At 55.0% G+C, this 22,016-nt stretch overlaps 8 non-coding genes across 8 annotated transcripts; 6 read left to right on the forward strand and 2 right to left on the reverse strand.

Annotated features, from left to right (window-relative positions):
* The first annotated feature begins 2,864 nt into the window (after positions 1–2,864).
* On the forward strand, positions 2,865–2,947 carry TRNAL-UAA (transfer RNA leucine (anticodon UAA)). The gene has a single exon. It is a non-coding gene; the product is annotated as a tRNA-Leu (tRNA).
* A 4,284-nt stretch (positions 2,948–7,231) lies between these two features.
* Positions 7,232–7,304, forward strand: TRNAF-GAA (transfer RNA phenylalanine (anticodon GAA)). Its single transcript has one exon. It is a non-coding gene; the product is annotated as a tRNA-Phe (tRNA).
* A 1,033-nt stretch (positions 7,305–8,337) lies between these two features.
* Positions 8,338–8,419, reverse strand: TRNAS-UGA (transfer RNA serine (anticodon UGA)). The gene has a single exon. It is a non-coding gene; the product is annotated as a tRNA-Ser (tRNA).
* A 5,882-nt stretch (positions 8,420–14,301) lies between these two features.
* Positions 14,302–14,374, forward strand: TRNAA-AGC (transfer RNA alanine (anticodon AGC)). Its single transcript has one exon. It is a non-coding gene; the product is annotated as a tRNA-Ala (tRNA).
* A 161-nt stretch (positions 14,375–14,535) lies between these two features.
* TRNAR-UCU (transfer RNA arginine (anticodon UCU)) lies at positions 14,536–14,640 on the forward strand. Its single transcript has 2 exons — positions 14,536–14,572; positions 14,605–14,640. It is a non-coding gene; the product is annotated as a tRNA-Arg (tRNA).
* Positions 14,641–16,449: 1,809 nt separating this feature from the next.
* TRNAI-UAU (transfer RNA isoleucine (anticodon UAU)) lies at positions 16,450–16,543 on the reverse strand. Its single transcript has 2 exons — positions 16,506–16,543; positions 16,450–16,485 (listed from the first exon to the last, which is right to left on the reverse strand). It is a non-coding gene; the product is annotated as a tRNA-Ile (tRNA).
* A 2,370-nt stretch (positions 16,544–18,913) lies between these two features.
* TRNAS-ACU (transfer RNA serine (anticodon ACU)) lies at positions 18,914–18,995 on the forward strand. The gene has a single exon. It is a non-coding gene; the product is annotated as a tRNA-Ser (tRNA).
* Positions 18,996–21,293: 2,298 nt separating this feature from the next.
* On the forward strand, positions 21,294–21,365 carry TRNAE-CUC (transfer RNA glutamic acid (anticodon CUC)). Its single transcript has one exon. It is a non-coding gene; the product is annotated as a tRNA-Glu (tRNA).
* The last annotated feature ends 651 nt before the right edge of the window (positions 21,366–22,016 follow it).

Below are 22,016 nucleotides of genomic sequence, written 5' to 3' on the forward strand. Positions count from 1 at the left end.
CTCCTTAAAAGCAGCCCTAAAACTGTTCTACTTTATGGTGCCAGACACCCCTTCCCATTCCAACATGCAGCTGTTCCCCATTCCCCTCCAGCTCTTGCCATGACTCAAGGCCTGCGCAGCCCAAGACATTTGATTGGCAGCTGGAACCCAAAACCTTTTTGTCAATTGTAGCACCAGGCCCCAAAGGGACAGACCCAAGGCAGCCGCCTGCTCCTAAGGCCGGGCCTGCAGCCAGGGGGAGGGAGAAGAATCTCTCCTTTCAGCTGGAGTTGAATCAGCAACCTAAGGGCACTTGCCCAGCACCCGCTACAGGCCTCTGCTCTGCCAGCTGAGCTACATAATGGTACCTGCAGCAGGCTGCTTTGCCCAGGTGGGCTTTTTGACGAGAGCCAGGGCAAGAGCCCCCCCAAAGGGGACGGCCTCCCAGGGGAGGGTCAGGAGAGCCGAGCAGGACAGGGGTGTCACAGGCGCTTCACCCGCAGAAGGACCCTTGAGTGATCCAGGCAGAAACGCTGCGTCTCGCTCCCTGCAGCTCCCCTTGCTGCCCTGGCAGGCGCTGCCCCTTCCCCCACTGGCCTGGGCCTGGCCTCCCTCCCCCGCCCGGCACCACAGAAAGCCCCTTGGCGTGAGCCTGGGCAAGCCAGAGGCCTCAGGCCTGTCCCCTCTGAGGGGCTTGTGCCTCGGCCTCCTCTGCCCTTGGCCAAAGGAGGCAGCAAGGCAGGAGAGGGGGGAGGAGCAAGTCCCGCTGAGGCCGACAGCTCGGGCTCAATCCTCCAGCCCCAGCACAAAACCTTCAGCCGGGCCCGTGTGGCTCCCTCCTGCCCCCGCACACGCTCACAGGGGGAAACGTGCCCCATGTTCCATCCCTGCGCCAGGCCTGGGCGATGGGCTCAGCCCTCGAGCAGCCCACAGGGCCTGTGAGGGACAGACTGAGAGCAGGGCCCCACTGACACCCCCTGTCCTGCCCCACTGGCCTGCGTGCGGTGCAGGCACGGGACAGGCAGGAACGGCAGCCGGGGAGAAAGCAGCTTGGCCTGACGGGCGAGTCTCACTTGCTGACCAGACTCCCAGGCCCTGGGCTCTGGGGCCAGCCCCCCTGTGGGTCAGAGCCCCCTGGCCACAATGGTACTCCAGGGGGTCTGGTTCCAGGGCCACCTAACCCCAGGGCTGGGGGGCTGGAGGCCTTTGCCTGGGAGTCTCAGAGCTCCCCCAGTGTCGGCTGCCACTGGCCTGAATGGTGCTGGATGCTCCTGCTCCCCTCCCAGCAGGCTGGCCCTGCGCAGGCTCTGTGCTCGCTGGAGCCTCCTCCTGCCAGGTCCCCGGCCTGCTCCCGGCAAAGCCTCAGCCTGGCTCCTTTCCTGCCCTCTGCTTGCAGGGCCCGGCTCTGGTGTATCCCCGAGCCCCAGCATTGGGTACAGCACCGCCTCCCCTTCCCAGAGAGCAGGCCCCCCAAGGGCTGCAGTGGGAGGATCTGGCCATGGGCTGCTCTCAGCAGAGGGGGCTGTGATCCCAGCCTGGGGCCAGGGAAGCTGCTACCAGATCATGCCGGGCAGGGGGAACCATCCCAGAGAGAGTGGGGAGGTGGCTGAAGAGGGATGGGGGCAGGTAAGAGAGGTGAAGGGGAACAGGGATGTGTGAGGTGGGGCAGGATGGGGAGGCAGGAGGTGATGAAGGGAGGTTGGGGGGATCATGCCAGGCATGAGGTGGCTGGGAGCAGGGGTGCAATGGAGGGAAACTCGGGGGGGTCATAGAAAGTGAAAGGGGGCAACGGCAACTCCCCCACCCCCATCGGGCAGGAGGGGGGGCAGAGGTGACTGGTGGTGGCACTTGGGGGCACCAACTTCTCTGCCCCAACAACATTTCTGAAGTTTATAACCAGGGTGTCCCAAATGCCCCCTGCCTCTGTGGGTGCGTCTCCCTGCGCCCCTCCCTCTGCAGGCACCAGTCCCGCTGGGGGAGGAGCTGCCCCCTCCAGCAGCCTGAGGGGAATTGTTTCTGTGAATTTTTAAGTGTAGATATCTGCAAACACTGATCTGTTAGGGACTGGTAATGGTTTATTTCCATATTTGCAGATTTGTTATTTGCATAATGGATATGCAGATATGTAAATATGTTACCAGTCTGGCAAAAGTTTGTGAATGGGTTTGGCTGTCCATGGTATAAAAAATGATTTGGAAACACTGGCCTGATCCATGGGGGCTGGCCGAATGAAAGGCAGGGAAAACACTAGGGCTGTGTCTACACTCACAGATTCTTTCATGAGAAATATGCAAATGAGGCTAAGCGTCAAATATCGCTGAGCCTCATTTGCATACCTAATGAGCCACCATGTTTGCAGAAGAGACTCTTGAGCCAGGGGGAGCGTCTACACTGCCCCTTCTTGCACAACAAAAACTCTCTTGTGCAATTGTTCTACGACGATAATGTTCAGGAATAGCGGCATTGCACAAGAGGGGTTTTCTTGCACAAGAAGGGGCAGTGTAGACAGCTCCTTCTGGAGCAAGAGCATCTTCTGCAAAAATGGCAGCTTATTAGGTATGCAAATGAGGCTCCATGATATTCCACGCTTAACCTCATTTGCATATTTCTTGTGCAAGAAGCTGGGAGTGTAGACATAGCCTAGGTGAAGGGGGGGGGGGGTATTTTCCCCACCAGGCCTTTGTCCCTCGGAATCCCTGGGGACGTTGGGTTTTATCTTGTTTAGTTTCCCTTTTCCCTGCTTCCCTCCTCACGGCGGGGGAGGGGGAGTCTCTTTCACCCTTTCGGTGGGAAGCCCTGGCACAGGGATGGGATGGGCAGATACTCTGAGAGCGAGCCCCTGGGCTATTTGGGGAGAGAACTTGCACCTCTGCCTTTTTTTCATCACCAGGATGGCCGAGTGGTTAAGGTGTTGGACTTAAGATCCAATAGATGTGTGTCTGCGTGGGTTCAAACCCCACTCCTGGTAGCTTCTTGTTTTGGACAGACATCCATCTGGATGGTGCTTTGTTCTGCTGTGAGGAAGGGGACTGGACTTCATCTCTGAAAGTCCCTTTGGCTATGTCTGCAATGGCGGCATGTTGCGCAAGAACACGTCCCCCCTGCCATGTGCGAGATGTGCTTTTGCTCAAGAGCATCCATGGCAGTGTGGACGCTCTCTTATGCAAGAAAGCTCTGATGGCCATTTTAGCCATTGGGCTTTCTTGCACAAGAAACACCTGTCCCGTGTCCACACTGCCCTCTTGTGCAAGAGCTCTTGTGCAAGAGGACTTACACCTGTTAGAAAAGAGAGTAGCTCTTGCACAAGAAGCCCTTTCGTACCACACTTTTACAGTAAAACTTCTTGCACAAGAGCGAGTGGGCAGTGTGGATACTCTGCGGAAGAACGGCCCTTCTTGCACAATAACCCGCCAGTGTAGACGTAGCCCATCAGTGTGGACATAACCTTCCAGTTCTAGTCCCAGTTCTGATTGGCTGAGCAGGGGCCAGTCACAGGGAGGAGACTCAGGACTTTGTTGTTCTCCTTAAGTCCCAGCAAACGAGCCAGAACCAATCGTCTGCTCGGGGAATTGTTCTGCTTCTCGCCAGTGCTTGTCTCTGAGCAGCTCCTGAGTCTCTCTGTGTCCCGGTGCTTCTAACCCACTGGCTGAGCCATCCCTAGGCCAGGCTGTGGGGCTGTAGCTCCTTTGAGGCACTTTAGTCTGATCCGTCAGGGTCTGATCTGAGGGTGAGCTTCAGCATCAGGGCTTCTGGGTCCTGTTCTTCAATCCCCACCCCACTCAGTCACCCACCCCCAGCCTCTTCCAGCACAGCCTGTCCCGCCCCCACAGAGCTTCCACAGGGGCCTCTGTCCCAGGGGGAATGGGGAGCCCCTACCCCCGCACCCACCCACCCTGCTGCTGCTCCCACCAGAGCAGAGGATTCACCCGGCACAAGTAAGTGCCTCTGTCCCCCCTGACCCCGGCTGCTGGGTTCCCTCCTGTTTAGCTGCCAGGCCCCAGGTAAGGTCATATGAGACCTTTCTTCCCACCCAGCCCCTGCCCTGCTCCCCCGCCTCTCTCCGGGTCTTGCTTTGACACCCTCCCATGTTCTTGCTCCTTCATTCATGTTCCTTCTGGACATGCACATGCACAGCACTCCTTGGTGCTTCTCAAGCCGGGACCTGCAAGGAGGAACCATCCCTTGGAGCTCAGCTTGCACCGGATCTGGTAGTTTCCCACCACATCTCACCTGGGAAGAGGTGACTTGTTCTCCTTCCTTCTGACCTTACGTCTCCGCTACATTCAAAGGTCTCCGCTGCCTCGGGACCCACCTCCTCAGGGCGCTGCCCCTCTGCCCCTGGGCTGGGAGCGGGAGACTCCACAGTCTCTGCACTTGGGCTGAGAAGTCTCACGGGGACTCGTCTGTTGATGGGTTAGTCAGCCCGATGGCCAGCCGGATCCATTCCGTAGCGCTGCCCGAGAGGGAGCTTTACAAGTGCCCAGTATCCATTGGTATTTTCTGGGGCTCTGAGTAGGGCATTGGGCTTGGCCATCTTTTCCACGGGAAATGCCTCTTCTTTGGAACAGCAGCTCCCAGGAGTTCATGGAACTTCTTCTTCTTAGCTTGGGAAAGGGATGACTAAGGTGCGATGGGAGAGAGTTTTATGTAATGATGACAGGGGTGCAGAAAGCAAATAAGAATTTTTATTCTCCTACTCAAGATCCTGGGTGACAGAATGAAACTGGCAAGTAACCAAATTAAAAGTGAATCAAAAGGGAGCATTTTTGCACCCAGTGGAACTTCTTGCCAGAAGATGTTGTGAAGGTGAAATCTACAAGAAGGTCCAAAACAGAACTGGATAATTGAATGCAGGAAAGGTCAATCAATGGCATTTAACCAGGATGGACAGGGCAGGTGTCCCTAGCTGGTGTATTCTAGAAGCTAGGAATGGGCGACAGGAGGCATCACTTAATTGTCTGTTCTGAGGATTCCCACTGGGCAATGGAATCGGCTGCTGTCGTGAGACAGGATCCTGGGCTAGTTGGGCAACTGGCGTGGCCCAGTCTGGCTGTTCTGATGTTCTGTTTGGTTTCTGTTCTTGTCCCCTCTGGACAATGGAAAATGGACCCGTGTCCTGAAGGGGAGAGAAAGTGGCCTGTGAAAGGCTAGTGCAGGTAAGGAAAGACCCCATGTGCAGGTGTCCCTGATGGTCTAGTGGTTAGGATTCAGCACTTTCACTGATGAGGCCTGGGTCCAATTCCCAGTCAGAGAAACTAGCTTCACTTTACATCTGCCAAGTCATTCATCTTACCTCATTGTTACAGCAGCTGTGACCCAAGAGGTTCACTCAGGGCCCCTTTCCAGCCTCTCCCTCACTGCCAAGACAGCACCTGCCATTTTCACAAGCCCTTCAGAAGGGCAGAGCTGGTGACTCAAACTGCCCCTCCCCTCTCCCATGTGGGCAGCCCTGCAGGAAGCTCTGTGGCACACACAGCACTAGCCCAGCGCAGTCAGGTCGGCACAAGATCCATTGGTTCAGTTTGGTTGTTGAAGGCGACAACACAGAACTGGCTCCAGCCCCCACTCAGTAACCTGGGGAAATGACCCACCAGGCCTGGGCCCCTCGGAGAGGCAACGATTCCCCACTGGCCAGGGCAGAGCCTCCCTCTCACACAGTCATGGAGCCTTCTCCCCCTGGTCCTGCCTCCCCCTTCACTCAGCTCTCACTGCTCGGTGCTGCCAGGGAGGGGCCTCACTGCGAGAGCCTCCTGGGCAGGTTCCTGCCACAGAGACACGTCCCAGAGCAGGACGGATGCTCAGACCGACACTGAGTGTTGCTCAGCGCTGGGGTGAGACAGGGAAGGAAAAAAGGGTCTAACGGCGCCTGCAGCCTTTCAGAACAACCCCTGGCCCCACCACCACATCCCAGCTCTTCCCTCTGCCCTTGCTGGACTCTGCTGGGCACTGTCTGGACTCAGTCTTCCCCGGTGCCAGCCTAAGGGCTCTGGAGAAGACATGGCAGCTCCATGGGTAGAGTCCTGAGCCCCTGGCAGGGCAGGGCTCATTAAGCAGTTGGGGGGGGGGGCTGGGTTGCTGCACAGGTTAGGGCTGGCCTGGGCAATGACTTTTGATGGGGAACCACTCCCAGGGCTGCACTTTTCCATGCTATTAATGGAGGAGGAGGGGGTCTGGGATGCAGGTTGGTGCAGACAGGAGCTTGGGGCAGAGGACTGGGGTGCAGGAACAGTTGCAGGAGGCTGGGTTGTGACCTGGGGCAGAGGATTGGGGTGCAGGATCTGGGAGGGGTGAGGGTTCAGGATGGGGGCAGAGGGTTTGGTTTACATGGGGTACCAGTGGATTGAGGGAAGGGAGGGGCTGGGGTGCCAGAGGCAGGCTCTGGCTGGGAGACTTACCTGGCTCACTCCCGGCCAGCAGCCCAGCACATTTCTCAGGCAGCTACTTCCTTGCCCCCACACAGGCTGCAGGGGCCATGTGGGTTGGTGAATAAGAGCCTGAGTGGAGGGGGGATGGTGCTTCCCATGGCCAGAAATGGGATTGGGCAGGGACCAGGGACACTAATTTCCCAGCATCCCCTTTTCTCAGGAAACACTTCAGGTGTTTGTCTCTCTGGTGGTCTAGTGATTTAGCTCACTGCTGTGGCCTGGGTTCGATTCCCAGTCAGGGAAACCAGCCTTATCTGTATTCATGAAACCTGCCTGGTCTTTGCCCTTTTCCATCACAGGGAGGGCCAGTGGGCTGAGGGAAGGGAGGGGCTGGGGTGCCGGAGGCAGGCTCTGGCTGGGAGACACTCCCAGCAGCCAAGCACATTTCTCAGGCAGCCCCTTCCCTGCGCAGGGGGTACAGGTCACACGCCTGGGTGAATAAGAGCTTGTGGGGACTGGCCAGGGCTTCAAGCAGGCAGCTCCCATTGGCCACAAACAAGCTGGGAGCAGGGACCAGGCCTGAAGCCTTTTCCTCTGCAGCTGAGAGACACAAAGGGCCCAGCAGCCCCTTCTCTCAGCTGTGCGTGGGGGCAGGGCGAGCAGGGAATCTGCCTGAGGCTTCTTGCTGCCATGTTGGGTGGCTTCATGGGCTGGATCCAGCCCGCTGGCCTGTATTGCCCAGGCCTGGCTTAGAGGGAACCTTGGCTCTGGGCTGGGGGGGAGGGGCGCTGCGGAAAGGCCAGTCTGGCCTTCCTGGGCAGGGCATGACGACATGCGGCCAAACATCCTAGACACAGAATTACAGGCCACACAGGGCTCTTATCATAGCCAAAGTAGCTCAGTGGGGAGAGCGTTAGACTGAAGATCTAAAGGTCCCTGGTTCAAATCCAGCCTTTGGCATGCTCCCATAGGGGCTAATTACTTCAAGTTGATGGTTTTGCTTAGAGCTGTTATCACAACCTGCACTGCAGGAGAAAAGGGGAGATGAGCTGCATCCTGGGGCTCTTCCTGCTTTCTCTTGGCCCTGGGTCTCTATCCTGCCACAGGGCAGGTACAAGGGCTACAGTTGGGGGGAATCAGGTGACACCACAAAAAACACTCCCTGTTGGCAGTGCTGGAACATGGCACCACATGAGCATGTTGCTAACACCCATGTCTCCCCCCCTCAGGGCCACTAGAGATGTCCAGAAGCTCTGCCCTTGCACCCTGGGGCTGTCTGTCTGGGCCATGCACTCACACACACTGGCCCCTCCCTTTCTAGAACAGGGCTCCTGTTGTTCCTTGCTTTACTCAACCTGGGAGTTGGACTTATCCCAAGCAGCAGGGGCTGTGTTTACCTGGGGAGCCACAAATAGGAGCAGAACCCCCTGTTCCCACTTTTTGCTTGGCTTTGAACCAGGAGCCTTTTGCACATTAAGCAAACACGATAACCACGATAACCACCACCCCACAGAAACATGCTTGTCAGTTTTTTTCTGTACATAAACTTGGACAAATATTCTGTTACTAATTCTTTGCCCAAGGCAGAGCAAGAGCAGGGAACAAGACCCCCCCCCCCCAATACTTCTCTAGACCCTTTGCTCCCAACACGGGGGGGGGGGGGGGCTGTGCGCCTCGGGAGGAGTGACCCACATCATATCCCCAACATTTCTGCCCTTCATGGATGGACCTTTGGGGGCAGGCCCAGACGCTCCATCCTCTCACTCAACTCCTATCACACACTGGAGCAGGGCAGCCCCCAAGGGTAGGGCTGAGCCATGGGCAGAGGCTGCAGGAGCTGAGCATTTCCCTAGAGCCCAGGGACCCATAACGAGGCACCATGCGCCGTGTCTCTCTCGGAAGGCGCAGAAAGGGATTGACTGGGGACAGGGAGAGTGGCTCAGGGGTTGTGCAGCTTGTTGCCTGGTTAGGGGTGTGGCCAAAACACAGGCCTCGCTGTGAGCAGGATTTGAACCTGCGCAGGGAAACCCTATAGGATTTCAAGTCCAACTCCTTAACCACTCGGCCACCACAGCTGTGAAGTCAGCAGTGTCCCAGGATCAGGGAAACTGGTAAATAATCCCAGTGCCAGGCCTGACCTCACCAGCCCCACAGAATTCACACAGCAAACCTGGCTTCCAGCGCACAGGGCAAGCTTGGGGGCTCATTGCTGGGCCCTGGGGTGAAGCATTAAACCAGCCCCCTCCTGCGGGGCCTGTGAGTGTTGCTGTCCCTGCTGTACAGACAGGGCCATGGGGGCAGGGAGAGGTTCACTGAATGGGCCAAGGTCACCCAGCTAGTTAGAGTCAAAATCTGCCCCCAGCTCCCTGCCCCAGCCACCGACATGCTGACTCCCTCGCTGCCAGGGGGGCTGTTTGCATTGGCCTCTTTTGTTTTCTTTTCTGCTTTGAGACATTGGGACAGTTGGCCAGGGCGTCCCGCAGTTGCCATCTCCCTCTGTGCAGGTGCTGTCCAGAGCCCCGACTAGCAAACGCTGACACTGCTGTTAGGTCCTGACCAGAGGGGAGTGTTTAAGGGTTATTTCAGAAGAAGGGTTTCTCCCCAAATAACTGCATCTAAACAGTGTTTTTTATTTCATAATAAAGTATTTTGAAACAGCACCCGGACACGATTATGCAAATAGAGCGTGGGATATTTAAATCCCGGTTTCATTTACAATTTTGAATGTCTCCATTTGCATCCCTCTCCTGAAGGAGACTTCAAGTGTTGACATGTCCTGGGTGTTGCAACCTCCCAGCACTCACCTCATGTTCCCTCCCCGCTGCCTGAAGCCGTTTGGGAGTCCTCCTGCATCCCCTGGAGCTGCAGGTCATCAGCGTTGTCATCCTGAAGCTGCAGCCGCTGCTGCCCAGGTGTCTCCATCCCAGAATCCACAACTATCCCTGGAGACAGGGGCTCCCCACACCCCGGGATTCGGTCCAGTTCCTCACAGTATGCACAGTGCTGCGGTGCTTCCCCAGAGCGGGACCTGCCCTCACGGGCCCTCACATACCCCTCCCGCAATTCGTTGACCTTGGGTCTGACTTGGTCTAGGATGCAGGGGGGGGGGAGGTGGCCTTTCTGTGCAAGGCCATCAGCCATTGGGCCATATGTTAGATAATTTCATGGAGGTTAGGTCCTTAAAAGGCTAGTAGCCAGGGGGTAGAAATGGTGTCCCTGGCCTGTGTTTGTCAGAGGCTGGAGAAGGATGGCAGGAGACAAATCGCTTGATCATTGTCTTCAGTCCACCCCCTTCCAGGGCACCTGGCACTGGCCACTGTTGGCAGACAGGACACTGGGCTAGACGGACCTTTGGTCTGACCCAGTACAGCCGTTCTGATGTTCATATGTTCACAAATGTCCACATTCCTCCTCCTGGACTGCCGGGCCTGCAGAGACTCCCCATCGGATCACAGCTCCAAGAGGGTCTTTATCTCTGGCCCAGACACTGACAGTGCCCAGTGTTTCTGTCCCTTGCTTGGTCCTGTGACCAGGGCCAGATTAAGGCCTGGGCTAGCCTTAATAGATGCCATCAGGCACCGCGTGCCCGGCTCCCGGATTGTGGGCTGCAGTAGCTCCCAGCAGCCACCCTGCAGCGGCTACCCGGGGCGGGGGCCACGTGAACCCCTGCAGCGCTGGCCAGCAGCGCCCTCCCCCCATGGCTGCGGGGCCCTGTATGGCCAAACTCAGCCTGCCCCAGGTGCCCTAAGGCTGCCCACCAGCAGCGGTAGCTGGGCTGGGCCAGGCACATGCATCCTGCCACCGCCAGCTACATGCATGCGCCCTCCTCCAACCCGGGGCGCAATTGAACTGTCAGCCCGGGGCACCGGAATGGCTCGGTCCGGCCCTGCCTGTGATGTGTCCCTGAAGGGGTCTCTGGGGGCTTGTGCCTGTGACATGGCTCTCCGGAAGGCAAAGGGCCCAGAAACAACACTTTACAGCAACAAACACAAGAACAGCTCTTGGTCCACATCCCCGGGCCACACAGAGTCTCCAGAAGTCACTTCCCCACCTCTCCCTTGGCTGCTCTAGAACTTAGCCCAAAGTCTGATAAACTCTACTCTCCCACCCAACAACCTCTGGGACTCCTCTCCCGCCCAGCTCCTCACACCACGGAGAGTGCAGGGCAGCCACTACCCCAGCGTCACCACTTCTGGTCTGTGCCTAATGGCCAAGAAGTTCTGCTTTACCCAAACCACACACGCACCCTCTGGCTGCTGGCTAGCCTCATGGCAGACATTGGCTTCCCTCACTAATTTTCCCAGCAGCTTTACAGGTAGGCATTTGTGGTATAGTGGTGAGCATAGCTGCCTTCCAAGCAGTTGATCTGGGTTTGATTCCCAATCAATACAATGTAAAGAGGGAGCGTCAAAACTCCTTGCTGGGGTTTTACTTGAACCCTGAAAAAGCAGGCACAAATGGGTCCTGCAGTTGTGCACTTTCCTCTCACAGCTCTTCAGCCTCTCCCAGAGCATGCACAGTAATGTGGTTCCTCCCTCACATACCTCTGCTGTGATTCCTTGACCTTGGCTCTGACTTGTTCTAGGATGCGGGGGTAGGAGGAAGGTGGCCTTTCTTTGCTAGACCATTGGCCATTTGGCCATAAATGTCCACATTCCTCCACATGGCCTGCAGAGACCACAAGAGGGTCTGTATCTGTGGCCCAGACAATGACAGTGCCTGGCGTTTGCTGACCCTTGCTTGATTTGATTCCCAGCCAATGCAAGGTGGGAAGAGAACAGCTAGCCTTCTGGGGGAGATCTTATTTAACCCTGAGCAACAGGCACAAGTGGGTCCCACAACCAAGGGCTCCCTCTCACCGCTTTTCATGGGGAGCAGCTCAAACAAAACTAATTCAGCTGTTGTAGGGTCTGCATGGGGCTTGTACCCGTGACCTGGGCATTATTAGCATCAAGCTCTAAACAGCTGAGCCAGCAGGCCCATGAGTGGCCCCACAATAGAGGGAAGAGAAGAGTTTTCCCTGCTATTGGGGAAAGCCGGCCAGGTCAAAGGCCTTTCAGGCACTCAGTCTGGAGCCTCCGCCTACCAATTTTCTGGACTGTTTCCTGAAAAGCTCTCAGCCTTTTGCCTGTTTCTGCTTCCCTGTGCAAAGCATGCAGCTAAAGTAGAGGGGCAGGGGTAGAACAGTCACCCCAGCAAATATATCTGTGGCCAGCACAAGGATTGAACCCATGACCTTGCTAGTACCATGCACTAACCAACTGAGCTAGCCAGCCAACCAAAACATAGGTTCCAAATAGCCCTTTTAGAAAGGCACGTCCAGCAGCTGAAGGGCTGTCTCTGCAGCTGCCAATGGCTCTTCTCTGACAGGGCCACTGTGATGTGGGCTGGCTCATCCAGCTGGTTTGAGGGTTGGTCAAGGTGGCTGGCGGCTGGCATGGCGCACTGAGACCCAGGGCAAAGAGGCAGCTGGAATCTCTTGCTGCCAGCACCTTGCCTCTCAGCTTCTTCCCTGTCAGCAGCAGCTGCAGCGCCTTTCAGTCACTGGGTCAGCCAAGGAAGAGAGGCAGGAATGGGGCCAAGTAGGGAGTCAGGCTGACGGGGGCAGGCAAAACTCATCTTGCCTTCAAGGGCCAGTGGCAACAGCTTCTCTCTTGTGCGCTGCTGAGGAGAAAAACGCCCTGAGCAGGACCATAAAGACCAATTTAAAAGAGAATTTAGAGGGGGGCACCAAGGGGGCAAGAGTCAGAGCCTGGCAGCTTCTGGGACACAGGAGAGGCCTCCCCTGGCCACCCATGGAACTGCTGGTTCAGGAAAAGGCTGATTGGGGAGGAGTGTTGGGAAGAAGGAAACCACAAGCCTGGAGCAGGTGCAGAGGCTGCTGTGACTGGCACTAGCAAGGCAGGGCTCTGGCTGCAATTGCTGGGACAGAAGAGCCAGCACCACACACCCTTGTGATTCCCTGGGGGTGTCCGTGCTCAGAGAGCCTGAGGGTGCAACCTCTGCAGCTCCTGCAGCCTTGGAGAGTGAGGGTCTGTGGGCATCAGGTGCTTCTCACTTGTGGTTTCCTTCTTCCCAACACTCCTCCCCAATCAGCATTTTCCTGAACCCTCAATTTCATGGGTGGCCAGAGGAGGCCTCTTCTGTGCCCCAGAAGGACATAGGAAAATGCAAGCACGGGCTGCAATAAGACACCACCAGGCATAGAACCCAGGACCTTCTGTTTACAAAACAAGCACTTTAGCCAGCTGAGCCATGGTGCCCTTCTCAAGGTGCTGGGTGAAACTGCTTTATGGTCCCAGACAACACCTTTGACTCCCAAAGTGCAGCAATTTCCTTCCAGCCCTGGCAGTGTCTGCGGCTGAGTTGCACAAAGGAAGATACAAGATCGCTGGGGGGGGTCTTTGCCGGATGAACGTGCCTGAGGAAAGACGCCGGAAGCGCAACAGATACACAAAAGGGGACGAGGGACAGTTTGAGTCACACACACGGCAGGTGGCGCAGCTCAGCCAGGGACCTTATCCACTCACAGAGCTTCACAGCTTCTTCACCCCCCAAATCCCACCAGGCAAACTGCCCCATGGGCCTCGCCCGCACCATGCTCAGGGCCTGGGGATTGTCTGTCAGTTTGCCAGACCAAATAACTAGCCCCCGACTGCTCTGGAGTCTCTGCCTCTCATGGGCCTTCTCATCCTCAGGCTCCGCTTTGTCTCCAGACAGACCCTGCTACAGCCACCTCCATCTGTCTGTCACTCCTGGGCCTTCTAGAGCAAAATGTGCCCCTTCATTCAGGCTTTGGATACCTGGGCTTTTAGCAACCAGATCTGCACCTAACACCAGCACTTGCTAGTGAGGGGTCTGAACAGTTTCTGTAGAAAAGGAGACAGCAACTGCCCATCACCCTTGTCAACTACTTCAGAGAGCAGAGGAACTCTTTGTCAGTGAAAGGAAACTGTCACCCCAGCTGGGACTTGAACCCACAATCCCTGATTCAGGAGGCCAGTGCCTTGTCCATTAGGCCCATGCAGCACACAGAAAAAACTACCAGGGAAAGAAATTCACCCTTCTAAATGGCCCTTCTTCAACTTTTAGCTCCTGATTAAGCCCCTGTGAAGAAGCCAGATACACAGGAAGGACTGATCACACCCCTCTGAAAATCAGCTTTCCATGGGTATCAGTAGCTGGCTCCGAGTCATGGGCCTTGACGTCTCGTCTCCCTCCCGAAACCAGGGAAGTGTCTCCCACGGCTACAGCCTCCTGAGGCTCTATGGCCCTGTCTGTACAGCAGGGACAGCAACACTCACAGCCCCACAGGAGGGCCCCTGGCCTAGCAATGTGGCCCCCTGAGCAGCCTCTGATGTTCCCTGCTTGAACCCCAGAACCAGCCCTGGAAGAGGGGGAGCAGCTCACACAGGCCAAGGGTCTGGCCAGGGGCAGGACATGAGCCCTGGGAGGCAGCAGTGACGTCACAAGGGCCTTGTGCAGAACCTCAGCTCATTGGCTGGGAGGCAGTGACCTCACAGAGCAACCTTGGCAACAGCCAGGTGGGACAGGCTGCAGGGCTGGGGCATCTCAGAGACCCCCATGGCCTGGCTGCCTGGAATCTCCCTTGTGAGGTTTCCCCTGAGCCTCAGTCCTGGCTGAAGCCTGGCTACAGAGAGAAGAGGCCAATGCAAACAGCCCTATGGCAAGGAGGAGTCAGTAGGTGGGTGGATGGAGCAGGGAGCTGGGGGCAGAGTTCAGCTCTAACTCACTAGGTGTGCGTCCCATAGTTCAAAATAATCAATGTGCCTATTTTGAAATAGCTTATTTTGTAATTTGGGGCTGGCTACACAGCACTTACTTCGAAATAAATCACAAGTGGCCCTTTCCGAAAGACGCCTTGGGCATCTGCAGGAACCTTGTGGGCTCTGGAACAATGTGCGTGTGGCAGGAGAGCTTTCTTTTTGTCCCAGCAGGGGAATTAGCTCAAGTGGTAGAGCGCTTGCTTAGCATGCAAGAGGCAGTGGGATCAATGCCCACATTCTCCAACTGCAGCTCAGTTCTTATCCCTTACTTTAAGGGTCAGGGGCTCAGTGGCCCCCTACCTGCTCTCCCAAAAGAGACGGACTTGGCTCTCCCTTTCTTTCCCCCCCAGCAATTGCCATGCTGCAAAGCAGAGAGTGGAGATTTCAGACTCAACCAGCAAACAGGCTCTGTGGTGCAATGGAAAGCATGTTGGACTTCTAAGCTGTAGTGGTTAACCTGAGCCCAGCAAGATATTCAAAGGCTGTGGGTTCAAGTCCCACCAGAGTCACTTTAGCTGCTTTCTCATTTCCAGGGCACCTTTTACAGACCAGGCAGACCCCAGTTCCCAGCAGACCCCAGTGAGTGTGGAGGGAAGGGCTGGTTCTTGGGGCTGGGCTGAGGGTGGTTCTGAAAGGCTGCAGGTGCTGTTAGACTGTTTTGTCCCTCCCTGTCTCCTACTAGTGCTGAGCAACACTCAGGCTGTGTCTACTTTGCACTGCTCTTCTGCAAAAACCTACGCAAATTTCAAAACCCAATTTGTGCAGCTTTTTCTTCTGCTTTTTTTGGAAGAAGCTTTTCTGACATTTGGCCTGTTACACTGGGCAAGTCACACAAGGGAGGCAGCAGGCAGAACCTGCCCAATACACCAGCCTTCCAGGGCACGGGAGGCCAAGCCACAAGCCTCCAGTAGCTGCCTGGCCTGATTCATCTCCCTTCCCCAGGCTGGCAGCAAGGGGCATTCTCAGCTGATGTCACTCCTCTGTCACGTGGGTGTTGGGCTCAGGAACAGGCTAGTAAGAAGCAGCTGCACTTACCTGGGCACCCAGGAGAGCAGAAATAAGAGCAGAGCTTGTCTTTGAACCAGGGACCTTTTGCATGTTAGGCAACAGCGAAAATGACTACACCACAGAAACACACTTTGGCTTTGGTGGAACTTGTCTGACTGTTCTGTTACTCAGTCCTTCTAACACCCTGCTCTGCAGGGGAGGGGAATGCACCTTGTGAACACTCTACCTCTTGTTCTCAGGGAAGCCACTAACCCGAGCTGCCAGCTCCTCATTTCCTCACCAGCCCCTTGAGATTTGTAGCTCAAAGCTGGAGCTGCTGTGGAAGGAGGTGAAGCTACAGAAGCTGACAGGGGAAAATCAGCAGGCGGAAGGTTATTTTTTCTCCTCCCTGGGCTGATGTGGAGAAGAAAATCCTCTTCCCTTCTCCTCAGAAGATGCAACTTTCAGCTTGTTTTCTCTCTGGTTCTACTAAAGCTGGATCCCATGACTAGACTTTTTCTTTCTAAAACCCTGATGAAAGCTGAGAGTGAATTGCTTGTAGGCTGAGAATGTGAATTAAGGAAGGGCATTGCCCAGCATGGGGCTTGAACCCATGACCCTGCAATTAAGAGTCACATGCGCTGCCAACTGAGCTAACCAGACTAGTGCAATAGCTTTCCTAATATGCCATCATAGGGTAGCAGGAACCGAGAGTTCTCAAGTGCCTAACTCAAGGCTCTTTCTTGCCCGTAATGGGGGGTTCTGGTCTGTGGGGAGATTTGAGCACAAATCCCCCTCCTGACACACCCACTTCTTTCCCCACATGGAACGGACCCATTTCCATCACTTCAGGGACAGGAGAAGGGCTCTGGCCTGTTCTCTGCAAAATGCTCAGTCTGTTTCTTTTTCTGCAGGAACTAGTGGGATCCATGCGCCCTGTTCCCCAGTGACAAGTGTGTGTCCTCTGGCCCCTTTCCACAGACAGAGCAGGCCAGGGGGTTGTGCACCTGCAGTGGCCCCTTCCTACGTGGCCGGGAAGAAAGCAGCTTGACTGACGGGCGAGTCTCACTTGCTGATCAGACTCCCAGGGCCTGAGCTCTGGGGCCAGCCCGGGGCAGGAGGGAGAGGGGGTGTGAAGAAATTCGAGGGGAGGGGGAAGAGGTGACCCAGTCCTCCCCCAATCAATTTTTTTTCTTTTTTGCTAAAACAAGTTTTGCTTCTATTTTGTGGGGGGGGCATGAGGGTTTTTCAAAAATCAAAAAGGGGGGGAATGATGCTGAAAAGTTTGGGAACCACTGCAAGGGGACAACCCAGCAGGGACTAAAAGTGAGTGCTCCAGGTGAGGTTTGAACTCACAACCTCAGCATGTCTCCTACAAGTACTGCCTTATAAGTACTGTGCGCTGACCCATTGCGCCACTGGAGCAGATATTTGAAATCTTTCTTCAAAGTCCTTAGATTGAAAAAGTCAAGACGCACAACGTGGAATTTGAAGTTTCTGCCTGTGCCCTTGTTCTTTCTTTTCGCAGGCAGAGCCAGGGGGCTCCGCACATCCAGAGACCCCTCCCTCTTCCTCCCTGGTCTCTGAAATAACCCACCCTAGTGGGGCACAAAGCTGCTGGAGGCCAGAGCACTAGAGTTGCACGTGGGTTAGTGCTCCCTTTGCACGTGAGAAGTAGGAGGATTCACTCCCATCTTCTCCCACCTGCTCCCACAGAGCAGAACCCCACATTGGGGGCAAGAAAGAGCCTTAAGTCAGGCAGTGGAGAACACTTGGCTCCTGTTATGCTGTGATGGGATATTAGGAAACATTTTGCACACAGCCTGGCTAGCTCAGTGGGTAGCCCATGAGACTCTTAATCTCAGGGTCATGGGTTCAAACCCCAAGCTGGGTGATGCCCTTCTTTAACTCACATTCTCAGTCTACAAGCAATTGGCTCAGCTTTCATTAGGGCTTCAGGAAAGAAAAAGTCTAGTCCTGGGGTCTAGCTTTAGTAGAACCAGAGGGTGTGTCTAGACTACCAAGTTTTGTCGACAAAAGTGAACTTTTGTAGACAAAACTATACCAGCATCTACACTACCGCTGAGTTCTCTCGACATAACGTCGACAGAACTCAGCAGTTTTGTCGACGCTGCTATACCTCATTTTACGAGGCATAAAACCTTCTGTCGACAGAACGTGTTATTGCCTGTAACATCGCGTCCAGACTACGGAGTTCTGTCGACAGAACTCAATGTGTCTGGACGCTCTTTGTCGATGGAAGTTTTGTCGACAGTATCTGTCGACAAAACTTCCGTCGACAAAACGCGGTAGTCTAGATGTACCCAGAGAGAGAACCAACTGCAATTTTCATCTTCTGAGGAGAAGGGAAGAGGATTTTCTTCTCCTCAGTTCTAGCCACATCAGCCCAGGGGGGAGAAAAAATAACCCTCCGCCCGCTGATTGTCCCCTGCACCTTCTGGTGCAAGAGCCTCTTCCACAACAATGGTGGCTCATTAGATATGCAAATGAGGCTCACCCTCTCCGTTGGCCACTTGCCGCTGCTCCTACCGGCCGCCCGCCAGCCACTCCCTCCAGCCACCCCATCCATGCTGGTGGGTGCCAGTGTCTCACCACACTGTGAAATCAGACCAGAGACGGACACTGTCAGTAAACACTCGTATCGGAAACGCTCCTCTGGATGCTGGGCCCACCAGAGCCGTGTGCCGCTGCCATCTGCCTGCTCCGTGGACATCTTCCCATTGCAGAGCATGCGCCGAGCCAGACTGTGACTAGACAGCCCGTCTCTGGGCTCCCAGGGACTACATCTACGCTGCAGGCTTCTTGCTCAAGAACGGCTGTTCTTGCGCAAAAACTTGAGAAGCATCTACACTGCATGCGCGTTCCTGAGCAACTAAATTGACGGCAAAACGTAGGAAAAGAGGGCTTCTTGGGCAAGAGTTATTCCTCTCCCCATGAGGAATAAACCCTCTTGTGCAAGAGCTCTTCCAGAAGAAGGTACAGGAAGTCCCCGGGTTACGTACAAGATAGGGACTGTAGGTTTGTTCTTAAGCTGAATTTGTATGTAAGTCGGAACTGGTACATATTGTAGGGGAAACTCTAGCCAAACATTTCTCCAGAGCTCAGTTTTATTCTCCCACACCTCACTTCCCTCAGTCCTTTATTCTCAAGCTGAGGTGTCTGCTGAGAAAAGCCGCTCTGCGTCTCCCTGGTCTGCTGGGGGGGGAGCAGACAAGGGAGATGCGGAGTGGCTTTTCTCGCCGCGGAGGACGCGGGCGGCGAGACCACAGCACGTCTTGGCGGTCTGCTGGGGTGGGGAATGCAGCTAGTGAGGTGTTGCCTCACCCAGTTTGTAAATAGGGATCCGATGTAAGTCGGATCCATGTAAGCCGGGGACTGCCTGTAGTATGAATGGGCAACAGGGTTTTTTCGTGCAAGAAATCCCTATGGCTAAAATGGCCATCAGAGATTTCTTGCACAAGAGAGTGTCCACACTGCCACCGACATTCTTGCACAAAAGCACATGGCAGTTTGGATGTGCTCTTGCACAAGACATTTTGCACAAGCACTCTTGCACAAAACAGTTCTTGTGTAAGAAGCCTGCAGGGTAGATGTAGCCAAGGGGTGTTTGGGTTTGTTACCGGCACTGAGCTTTGTACAACAGGCCAGGGGACATTGTGAAAAGCCAAAACCTTCCAGCCCTGGGTGTCCTTGGCCAGCCCGCGAGTGGCACAAAGGTTCCTGGCAGTGCTGGCTTTGGGTAGTTTGAAACAAACCCTACAAGTCAAATGAGGTGGCTGAGTGGCCGAGTGGTTAAGGCAATGGACTACTAATCCGTTGTGCTGTGCATGCATGGGTTCAAATCCCATCCTTGTCGGGTGTTTGCAGCCCTTCCTCTTGCTTCTCCCAGATCTCTCTTCAGTTCAGTGCCAGCCCCTCCTGTAACCCTGCCTGCCCCAGCCCCTCCCACTGCAGCCTGGGGAAAGGGGAAATCTCCACAGAGACACTCCCACCTGGGACCCTCAATCCCTTCTGCCCTCAAGGGGAAACCTCACAAAGGAGATTCCAGGCAGCCAGGCCATGGGGGTCTCTGAGATGCCCCAGCCCTGCAGCCTGTCCCACCTGGCTGTTGCCATGGACCCTCTGTGAGGTCACTGCCTCCCAGCCAATGAGCTGAGGTGCTGAAAAAGTTACTTGTGATGTCACTGCTGCCTTGCAGGCTCATGTCCTGCCCCTGGGTAGCCCCTTGGCATGTGTGAGCTGCTCCCCCTCATCCCTGTCACTCAGGGCTGGTTCTGGGGCTCACGCAGGGAACATCAGAAGCTGCTCAGGGGGCCACATGCCCCCAAGGGCACCTTTTAAATGTCAGGGCAAGCCAGGATCTATCCCGTCCCTTCCCCAAAACCCCACCCCTTTGCTGAGCCCCTGCCCTCCCCAAACCTTTCCATGGACTCTTGGTTACTAATGGACACTCGCCACTAATGACATAATCACACCCCAGCCATTTTGCTAGGGCTGCAGCTGGGGAGAAAAGTTTCATTTAAATCATTAAACTATTAAGCGTTTGAACTGTCTCATGTTAGTTGATCAAACTTCATTTTAAATAAAGGAAAACATTACGGCCAGCACAATAGGTTTCGGTGCCGCACCCCTAGAGACTCTGGAACAAAGAAGACACATGAGAAGAACCCAGCTTTCTTCTTTTTGCTGTGACATGGATGGATCTAGCTCAGGTTTCACTCAGGGGGTCTGTCTGCATGTGAAGTGCCTGTGACAGCCCCTGTGCTCCTCTGCCCCTCATCAGCAATGCCATCTACTTGGGAGAGCAGTTCCCCTGAGACTTTTAGAAGGGACAACCTGGACAAATTAATGCTGCTCAGGCTCCTTTTATAGCTCAGCTGGCAGAGTAGAGGACTGTAGTGTGTGCTTGGCAAATGATCCTTAGGTTGCTGGTTCAACTTTGGCTTGAAGGAGCCTTTCTTTTCCCTCCAGCGTGGCCTTAGCAGAAAGCAACAAAGGTGTTTACCTTGGGTCCATGTCTTCAGAACCCTGCACTTCAATTGACAAAATAATTGTGGGGAGGAGCTGCCAATCACATTTCTTGGGCTGTGCAGGTTTTGTCCACACACAAAAGTTATTTTGGAACAATGGCCGTTATTCCACAACAACAATGCAAGAGTCTGCACCGGAACCGGCAGTTTCCCACCACGTCTCGCTTGAGAAGAGGCAACTTGTTCCCCTTCCTCTCACCTCACGTCTCCCTTGTTTCTGTTCCCTTCAAAGGTCTCCGCTGCCTCAGGACCCGCCTCCTCAGGGTGCTGCCCCTCTGCCACTGGGCTGGTAGTGGAAGACCCCATAGTCTCTACACTTGGGCTGAGAAGTCTCACTGGGACTCGTCTGTTGATGGGTTAGTCAGCCCGATGGCCAGCCGGATCCATTCTGTAGCGCTGCCCGAGAGGGAACTTTCCCATCCTCCACTGGTATTTCCTGGGGCTTTGTGTTGGGGGATTGGGCTTGGCCATCTTCTCTGCTGGAAATGCCTCTTCTTTGGAAAGCAGCTCCCAGGAGTTCATGGAACTTCTTCTTCTCAGCTTGGGAAAGGGACAAGCAAGGGGCAACAGGACAGGGTTTTATGTAATGATGACAGGGGTGCAGAAAGCAAATAAGAAATTATTTTTTCACCTACTTAAGAACCAGGGTGATAGAATGAAACTGGTAAGTAACCAAGTTACAAAGGAAACATTTTTGCACCCAGTGGAACTCCTTGCCAGAGGATGTTGCAAAGGTGAAATCTACAAGAAGGTCCAAAAAAGAACTGGATTATTGAATGCAGGAAAGGTCAATCAATGGCATTTAACCAGGATGGACAGGGCAGGTGTCCCTAGCTGGTGTATTCTAGAAACTGGGAATGGGCAACAGGAGGGATCATTTAATAACTGTCTGTTTTGAGGATTCCCTCCGGACAATGAAATTGGCTGCTGTTGTGAGACAGGATCCTGGGCTAGTTGGACAACTGGCCTGGCCCAGTCTGGCTGCTTTGATGTTCTATTTGGCTGTTCTTGTCCCCTCTGGGCAAGGGAGAATGGACCCCCCTCCCTCCCCCAGCATTCTGAAGTGGACAGAAAATGATCTGCAAATGGTTAGTGTTGGTGAGCAAAAACTGTCATTTCATGTGTCCCTGATGGTCTAGTGGTTAGGGTTCAGCACTCTCACTGCTGTGGTCTTGGTTCAATTCCCAGTCAGGGAAAGCAGCTTCAATGTTCATATAACAGGTCCCTAGTGATTTTTCTCACCTCCTTGCTACATGTTACAGCAGCTGTGACCCAAGAAGTTAACTCAGGGCCCCTTTCCCACCTCTCCCTCACTGCTAAGACAGCACCTGCCATTTTCAGAAGGGGCAGAGATGGGTGACTCAAACTGCCCCTCCTCTCTCCTGCATGGGCAGCGCTACAGGAAGCAGTCAGGTCTGCACAAGATCCATTGGTTCAGTTTGGTTGTTGAGGGAGACAACCCAGAACTGGCTCCAGCCCCCACTCAGTAACCTGGGGAAATGCCCCACCAGGCCTGGGCCCCTCGGAGAGGCAACGATTCCCCACTGGCCAGGGCAGAGCCTCCCTCTGACACAGTCATGGAGCCTTCTCCCCCTGGTCCTGCCTCCCCCTTCACTCAGCTCTCACTGCTCAGTGCTGCCAGGGAGAGGCCTCACTGCGAGAGCCGCGTGGGCATGTTCCTGCCACAGAGACACGTCCCAGAGCAGGACGGATGCTCAGACCGACACTGAGTGTTGCTCAGCGCTGGGGTGAGACAGGGAAGGACAAAAGGGTCTAACGGCGCCTGCAGCATTTCAGAACAGCCCCCGGCCCCACCCCCAAGTACCAGCCCTTCCCTCTGCCCCTGC

The sequence above is a fragment of the Pelodiscus sinensis genome, chromosome 26 (genome assembly GCF_049634645.1).
Source record: "Pelodiscus sinensis isolate JC-2024 chromosome 26, ASM4963464v1, whole genome shotgun sequence".
NCBI classification, from domain to species: Eukaryota; Metazoa; Chordata; order Testudines; family Trionychidae; genus Pelodiscus; species Pelodiscus sinensis.